The 8,434-nt window shown below is 38.9% G+C and overlaps 1 long non-coding RNA gene across 1 annotated transcript; it reads left to right on the top strand.

The window, feature by feature from the left end:
• Positions 1–1,246: 1,246 nt before the first annotated feature.
• LOC122056659 lies at positions 1,247–3,508 on the top strand. The gene is made up of 2 exons (XR_006133347.1): positions 1,247–1,577; positions 3,244–3,508. It is a non-coding gene; the product is annotated as an uncharacterized LOC122056659 (long non-coding RNA).
• The last annotated feature ends 4,926 nt before the right edge of the window (positions 3,509–8,434 follow it).

Genomic DNA, 8,434 nt, shown 5'->3' on the forward strand with positions numbered 1-8,434 from the left:
TAAAGATCAACTACCTATTGAAAATTTGTATGGTTAGGAATGATAAAATTTGTCTGAACATCTTCTCTCTCTATTATAATAAGAGGTACCTCTAAATCAAAGCTAAACAGTTAGAATACGTTTTTGGATGGAGCAAACCAAAGAAATTTCACTATATTCTAACAAGATAACATACATAATTTTCTTACAATGTAATACGTAGATTATTGAGTCTTTCAATAATTACTTTCTAATGGTTGGATTGTGCCCCTGATGAAAAACACATACTACCTCTTGTTTCTTTAGGATCCTGAGGAGCCAAGATAAACAAAAATATCATCTTCCAAAAATTGGTGTCATAAATGGTGGGAAAAAATCTAAAAGTTCAAAATTTTAAATTTATAGTGGGGGACCATGTTTTCCTCAAGATGTCACCGATGGATCTGGTGGCTAAGGTTTGAGATAGGATGTAAGCAGCGTAAAGTCACCAGAAGAGTTATGTCGATCAACGACAAAGAGATTTGGAATTTGTAGTGGGGGACCATGTTTTCCTCAAGGTGTCATCGATGAAAAGGGTATTGAGATTCAGGAAGAAAGGAAAACTTAGTCCAAGGTATATTGGAACTTTTGAGGTTCTAGATTGGATTGGAGCTCGGATATACCAGGTTGCTCTACCACCGAGCCTATCAGGAGATCATAATGTGTTCCACATATCCATGCTTAGGAAATACATTTCTAACCCTTCTTATGTCATGAGTCTGTGCAGTGGACACCGGATCTGTCCTATGAGGAAGTGCTGAAACAAATCCTTGATCGCCAAGTCTTTAAGTTGAGGAACAAGGAGATTAAAATGGTTAAGGTCCTATAGGAAAATCAGCTGATAGAGGAAGCTACCTGAGAGACTGAACTAGATATGCGCAACCACTACCCTAGGTTATTTGGTAAGTCAAATTTAGATGATGAAATTCTTATAAGGAAGGGAGAATTATAATGTCTAAGTGTTAATTAAGATAGTAACTTACAAAAATTTTCTATGAATTTTAGAAATTTTTCAGATTTAAAATGAACTTGTATAACATGTTTTATGGAGATAGAACTACTAAACTTGATGGAAGCATATGATGACACCAAATTAAGCTGAAAATTGATGGAAGCATATATGATGACACCAAATTAAGCTGAAAAGTGATTTATGTGATTAGCATAAGAATAGAAGTTATTAACTTAACTAACCTAATTATAAAAACACCCACCTACCTACCTAAAACTAGGCATCACCCGATTCCTCTCACTTTTCCCGTAATCGCTGCTTCTTTTTCTTCTCTCCCACTGTTTTGATCGACCTTCCCACTGAGCTTCGAGATCCAACTGGGTGCCCCTCCCGTGGACAACTTCCTTTGAGGGCGTCGTTATCGGACACGGAGTTCTTCGACCACCTCACCGGCGGGACGAGAGTAGTTGGGCGAGAGCTCCCGGCGGTGGATTGAGGAAGGAAAGGCAAGTCCACCTTTTATGCTGGTATGGCTTCCATGACGTAAGGGATAGGTAGCTAGGAGGGGGCATTAAGCTTGCCTATGATGTCGAGAGATTTTTACGAGGTGTGAATCGATTCCTTTGATGTGTTGTTTCCTCTTGCGATTCATTTTGGGTTCTAGCCACGGATTTGGGGATTTGTGATTTAAAATCAATGTTGCCTCGTTTCTTCTTGATGGTTTGGGCTTCCGGATAGTTTCTTTTGGAGATTTTGGTATGGCATGATGACGTTTATTTTCCTATCGATTCTGGAAGTTTTGGGACCATTTGTGGACTAATTGAGGTTTGTTCGGAGATGATTTTTACTCCTTCTTGTTGCATCTGAATGTGAGGATAGTTTGTTTTTGGTATTAGATTTGGTAAGATGGTGCTATTCTTCCATTTGCCGCTGTTTAGGGATTTACAACTGATTTAGATGTTGTTCTTGATCTTTATGATGGATTCAAAATCTGGTACAGATTTGTTGGGTTTAGTTTGGAGGGAGTTTGATCTTATTCTTTATGGAGGTTTTAGATTTCCAGAACTAAATTTGGTAGTGGTGACTTGATTTGGATATGTGCTTGTTTCTTCGCTGTTGACTTAATGTTATGGCCGGATTTATGTGCTTATTGCTCCATAGTTGTTTGATTGTTATGGATAGATCTATGTGTTTCTGAACCAATTTCAATATGTGATCGTTTATCCACTGTTGGCTAAATGTTCTGGACAGATTTGCATGTTACCGGTTTGATTTCAATGTGTGCTCGTTTCTCCGCGGTTGGCTGAATGTTCTAGACAGATTAGTGTGGTTCTGATTTGTTTTCAATGTGTGTTCATTCCTCGATGTTGGTTGATTGCTTTGGACAGATTCGTGTGCTTTTGTTTGATTCTAATGTTGTGTTTGCTTCTTCATGTTGGCTAAATTATGTAAACAGATTTGTTGGGTGATAGGATGATTTCAGTGTTGGTTTCATTACTTCTTTAAATGAATTTATCGAATTGATATAGTGTTTTGTAAATTGGTTTCGATAACTTGGTTGCTATCTCCTAATGGCTGGATTGTTTGGGGGCAGATCTATTGGGTTGGGATTTGGCACCTTCATAGTAGTTGCTTTTCCATTTCTACCTCAAGATGCTTAGTTTGTTTATGTACTGATTGAAGTTTATGTAGTCCCACTTGTGAAAGTTAGCTTAAGCATTATGTATGTTTATTTTTGTGAAGTATGATAGGAGTAGAGTAAGTGTTTCTCATGTGAAAAAAAAAAATGTTATGTTTAATTTTCTCCCTAAGTTTGACCAAGTTATATGCATGAATGTTTGCAACAGTGTAGTAAGAATAGATTATGTTCATCAATTATAGGTTAATGGGATGAGTATGGACATATATGGTGACACTACGGGTTGGGTGCCTCGGGATAAGCTTTGGGGAGGGCCTTTTCAAACATGACTGACAAAGATAGATACGATAAAGAATATTGGCTTTGGCTATATGATTATAGGTTCTCCTAAGAGGTACCTCTAAGGTTGTGATCATGAACCAAATGAACATGCTCAAATGATAGTTACCACATGTGTGACCTATTCATCTTTACTAGTTGTGTAGCTTTTCTTCTACTTAATGTGTTTCCTCTATTTCGTATTCAAGTTTGCATTCTATGCTTTAGCTACTAGTCCTTATTCTTTATGGATGTCATATTTTTCATGTTGAGATGTTCTTGTTGGGTCTATTGATTCATGATGTACATGATGTAGGTGAGGGAGACCCCTCCTAGGATATCATGGAGGGCTTGTACACGGAGTGACGAGGAGGTGAGATGGTACCACGACACACTGTTTGAGGACCTTTAGGGTTGCTGTGAAGGCTCTTGTTCGCTTTTCTGTGATCTTTCTTGATATGTATGAGAAGGGGTTTGTTGGTGTTTCCATTTTTTGTTCCTTTAGCTAAAATGCCCTTAAGTCATGACATTTCAATGTAAGTCGAATATGGTGGTTCTTATCTAGTGAGATTTCTAGTTTAGTTCCTTAATTGAGATGGTTTAGAGGTATGCTATTTGATTAAATGATGGTGTACAAATTGATTGGTAAATGTTGCAACATATGTTATGAGCTCTGAGAATGGAAGGGAAGGGAAGGGTCATTTCAATTGGTATCGGAGCCACCGCTCCTAAAGGACAGTGTGTGCATGCCATCTCATCAAGAACTCGGCTACTTCTGCCTTTAAGTTTATAAGATTTACCTTGTTATAGTCCTGAATTTTACCTGACAACTTATCTATGACATGACTAATATATTAATATGTATATGTGAGGTAATGATGAACATGTGTTGGGATGTACATGTTATGGTGGCCAGGAGGAATAATGGTGAGACTAGAGGCAAGAACAATAAGTTCTTAGCAGGACTCACCGTCCTCTTACAGGAGAAGAATCACATTCATGGTGAGCAGATCCAACAACTATTGAGAGTTAGGGAGAATGAACGTGCACATAGTCGCTCCACAATCGGGGCAACCCCGGTTTACAAACAATTCAGGGAGCTTAGACCGGCAGAGTTCAAGGGAACAACAGACCCGATCATTGCGAAAGGATGGATCCAATCACTAGAAATGATCTATAACTTCATGCAACTCACGAATGCTGACAAGGTTTGGTGCACCATATTTATGCTGCGTGATGATGTATGGATATGGTGGGAGGGTGCACTCTCTGTAGTGGATTTGACTACCTTGACCTGGGTTGGCTTTAAAGAAATATTCTATAGGAAGTATTTCACCACCGACAGCAGAACTTGAATGGCGAGAGAATTCCTGGAGCTTCGGCAAGGGGACATGACATTGGCTGAGTATGTCAAGAAGTTTGAGAGGGGACGATACTTTGTACCCATGATTGCAGGACAACAAGCAAGCACTTCATCGAGGGGTTGAGAGTTGCCATTCAACATGATGTCAGACTAGGTCCGGTTACTACATTCAGAGAAGCAGTGGATCAAGCTCTAATGTCAGAGAGGGACAAGAATGATATGACCAAGGAAGCATAAATGCCATCGCCAGATGTCGCACCATCCGTTACCGTCGGTGGAGTACCCGAGTGTCGCAACTATCCGAGGGTTGGCCAACCACCATCTCCCTCTTCCGATTTGTCTCTGTGCCCTAGCTGATTCATTCACTCGACATCGACATCCCAGGCATGCCCTCCTCACACACTAATACTGTGTCGATCATCGATCGCCGAAGCCAGCATTTCAGGCAGGCTGGCAAGCACCAGTGAGGCTCTCCCTCCACCGCCGAGACAGATCCATCGTCGTCCGTACCCTCTCTTCCTCCCCACTTCTAATTTCCTCTTTCTCTCCCGATCCATTGCCGATCTCCTTCATCTCATGCCCTAGGTTTCGTTGTAGATGACCATCACTTATCATCACTTTCCTCTTCCTTGGGACGACACCACAACAGGATTTGGATTTCATCAAGGAGGAAGCTATGGATCTGATTTGGGGTAAGATATGTTTGGTATCAGATTAGTAGGGATCTAATTGCATTTTTGTATTGGGATAGTGAGCTTAATTGGTTGATTGACCCTTTATAGCTCTGGCCATCCCCGTTGAGGACAATCCACAGATTGGGCTACACATTTTCGGTCATGGATTCCTTCGATTGTGAGCTATCAGCAACCCACTTGAATTTGGTAAGTTGTAGTTTGGTTCATTCATAAATGTATATTCAAATTGTATGGTGTGCTATTGGGATCATTGAATCTAATCTTAACTATTATTATGGATAGTTAGTTGATATTGATTAGACTAAAGGATGAATGATTTAATTGTGGATTAATTGTTTTGAATTAAGCTACAGATTGGGTTGTGAGATGATAAGGGTTCATCGATTGAGTTAAACCTATCTAGATTAATGTGATTGGTTAATTGATGATTCATGTATAAACCTAATCTGATTAGGTTATAGTATGGTTAAGGTAAATTGGAGGATTAATCCATAATCATGTTTGATTAGAATTACTCCAATTAGGTGGGAGAGTTATTTAGCTATTTACTTCATATGTAATTAGTTAAATACATTATGTGATCACAGGACCTTAATCAGAATTCTTTTGAGATAGACATCTTGACGTGGGGGTTCTTTTAGATACAAGTTATATTAAGGCGAGTATTTCTTCCTTGACCTCTTTAGGTCTTTGAACTTAGTACATGGTTTTTTTGATTGATGGATTAGGTTATTTTACCTTAAATCTATTTGTTTGATATCCTGCTTGAGACTTATCTGCTTGTCCTTAGAGATGATCTATTTATTTCATATGCAGTCTTAGTTTTTGGATATCTAAACTCTGTTGTGTACATATTTGTAGAGTATGTATAGTAGGGGTATCTTGTTGACCGAGATAATATACCGATTATACATTTGACGTTGAGTGTATACATGATTTGTATGTGTTGTAGGAGTCACCTGGTTGATTGTCCATTTATATGTTGTATGTGTACATATGTCCAATGTTTTCCATTGGAGATTCCTTGTTGATTATACTTATGTGGTTGTGTGCATGTGCCTGGTAGTGATATTAGAGGTATCATGGTGATTATACCTACATTGTAGGGTGCATCCGTGTGTGGTTTGTACGTGTCTGGTGTGCTACTTTTGTATTGGTTGTTTAGTAGATATCAGTTGGATTTACCTATACCTATAGGTGTTAGATGGATCTTTGTACTGGAGGTGTTTATAATGATTGGGATGTTGCAATGATGATGATTGTGTTGATATCATGATTATTTACATCATGTTTATCATTCACGGCATGCTGACGATCATTGTCTCCCTTGTGGTGTGAGAGAGTCGTTAGTCATTTATAGCTACCCATTCAACCACTGTGGGAGAGTGATAGCTTGGAGTAGAGCTAGTCCTGTCATGCCGCCCGGCCACTCAACGGGGGGAGTGATATCCGACATTGTGAGCAATCAGGGATCCTGATGCTATGTAGTTAGATAACTACTTAGCGATTTGTCAGCCTCGGCCACTATATAGTGGTAGTTAGAGGATAGTATAGTTGTCACGGATCTGGCCTCTCGACCATGCAGGGGTCGTGGTGTCTTGATAGGTTTTGGATGTGACAATGTGGCATGCATGCGCATTTTCATATAATGTGTGGTGCATCTTGTGGAGATATATTTGCATACATGTCTAGTAGATACTAGCTACATGTGATTGTGATATGTTGCACATGCTTGAGATATGATTGTTACATATGTATGTCATGTTGCATACATGCTCATATATCATATGTGTATATGCTGTCGTATGTTTTGGTTAGGTGTTTCTAGCCGGTCGGTGGCTTATCTCTGGTGAGTTTACTGTTTAGTACACCATGTGTATTCGACAGGTTTGATATGTGCATTTATTATGTCATTTACGATCTTGACCTTATATGTTAGTTCTATTTTGGGTAGGTTTACTTACTATGACATTATGATCATGATATTATGTGTTGGATCCATATTGGGTATGTACATTCATTATGTCAATTATGATCATGTTCTTATTTCCCTGATGAGACTATATACTTTGATCTCCATATTTTATATAGACCATGCACATCTTGTTTATTACCCGCGGAGTGACCCGCACTCACCACCACATTTCTTTGTTATCTTTTTCCTCAAGTAGCAGGTAGTTATTATGGAGTCGCTTGGAGTATCCTTTCTGTCAGCCCCACGTCATATCCGAGAATGATCTTTACTTTGCTTTATGCTTTTATAGTTTTTCTTTAGATTTATATACTTAGCATCGTAATAATTTTATCGCTGACTTGGTATTTAGCCTTGTGGCTACTTTTGATGTTTCTGATGGTTGTTGTGTAAAGCCTAGCCGGCTAGCAGTATGTCATTTTGGTTTATGGGGTTTCTTTTCATTTTTCGCTGTATTTTTAGTACAGTCGTGTGAGCTATTTATTATACAATTGCATGGTTGTGATCATTTTATTCTATCCGAGTAGGGTGTGTATATAACTGTGTGGTTGTGTATATTCCAACCGTATGAGCTATTAATTATAGCTTGTGAGTAGCTTTGTGGCATTATATTCATGTTTCATATTGTCACAGTTAAAGGGGAGATGATGTCCGTTTGCTCGGCAGGACCTCCTTTGGGGCATGACAATTTATTGGTATCAGAGCCACAGGTTTACAAGGATTTCCTATGTTTTGGATTTCCTGTTTTGTTTTCTTGATGTGACATTTGGAGTTTTGGGACCAGACAGCGGCACAACATCTCCAAGTTATAAGAGGTATGTTGTATACTATTATCATACACTTCTATTGGTACTTGTTCAGTTTTTTGTAGAATATATGATATGTGTGTGTCAGCCACTATTTAGGTCCATCCGACCCTATCAGAGATCAGGGATTACAGTCTCAGTGGATTTCTTCTATTATGCCATCAGTAGTACTGGCATTTGCTACTACCAGTTAGGTGAGAGTTAGAGTCACATACCAATATGCTATTCTTAGTTGGGTCATGGATAGTATCTGTATACTCATGTTGACTTAGTTATTAGAGTACCAATTTACCCTAGTTGGTTTGGTCAGTAGAGGACGGATTAACTTTTATTGGTTCGATCAGTAGGGGACCGACTTAGTTTTTTAATAGAGATTTTGACTTTTGAGTTACTTGTGCTTGGTGAGATAACTTGGAAGGTACGTTTGGGTACATGACTTGTTCAGACGTAGAAAGGACTAAATTAGATATATACTATTGTTGACTTGACCAATCTATAGAGGATTGATGTATTGTATTCCATGGGGACTCAACGTATTGTATTCCATGGGGACTTTGAGTACCTCGTAGGGTAACCTAGAAGGTACATTCGGATAGATGACCCCCACTGATGTGGAAAGGTGTAGAGCTAACTGCTTAACACTTATGAAATACAACCAGTACTTGGATGTA

The sequence above is a fragment of the Zingiber officinale genome, chromosome 3B, assembly GCF_018446385.1.
Source record: "Zingiber officinale cultivar Zhangliang chromosome 3B, Zo_v1.1, whole genome shotgun sequence".
Taxonomy (NCBI): Eukaryota; Viridiplantae; Streptophyta; class Magnoliopsida; order Zingiberales; family Zingiberaceae; genus Zingiber; species Zingiber officinale.